The sequence below is a fragment of the Penaeus monodon genome, chromosome 32, assembly GCF_015228065.2.
Source record: "Penaeus monodon isolate SGIC_2016 chromosome 32, NSTDA_Pmon_1, whole genome shotgun sequence".
Lineage (NCBI taxonomy): Eukaryota > Metazoa > Arthropoda > Malacostraca > Decapoda > Penaeidae > Penaeus > Penaeus monodon.
In genome coordinates this window covers 7195911-7196170 of record NC_051417.1, presented here as the reverse complement: position 1 = coordinate 7196170, position 260 = coordinate 7195911, and the positions used below count along the sequence as shown (strand labels likewise).

Here is a 260-nt window from a genome sequence, read left to right as displayed (position 1 = left end):
ATTTCTGTCGGTTTCAAAGTACTCTGCTCTTGTGTCTCTCCCTTCGAATCGACATTCAGAAATTGATGTTCCATGAGTGATGTGCCCGAGAGTAAGGGGCAGGGGAACACCACCACAGAAATACTCTGTAGCTGTAGATCTCTTAATAGAATACAGAACTAGACGAGGCTGGTAAATGAAGAGACGAACGTTTTTTTCCTTAATGACTTCTGGGCTCTGTGACATGTCTGTGGTGTAACTCACATAAACATGCGCGTGCG

At 44.6% G+C, this 260-nt stretch overlaps 1 protein-coding gene across 4 annotated transcripts in view; it reads right to left on the bottom strand.

Annotated features, from left to right (window-relative positions):
- LOC119593404 overlaps nucleotides 1-260 on the bottom strand; it is a 24066-nt gene that overhangs the window by 13950 nt on the left and 9856 nt on the right. The window lies entirely within an intron of this gene.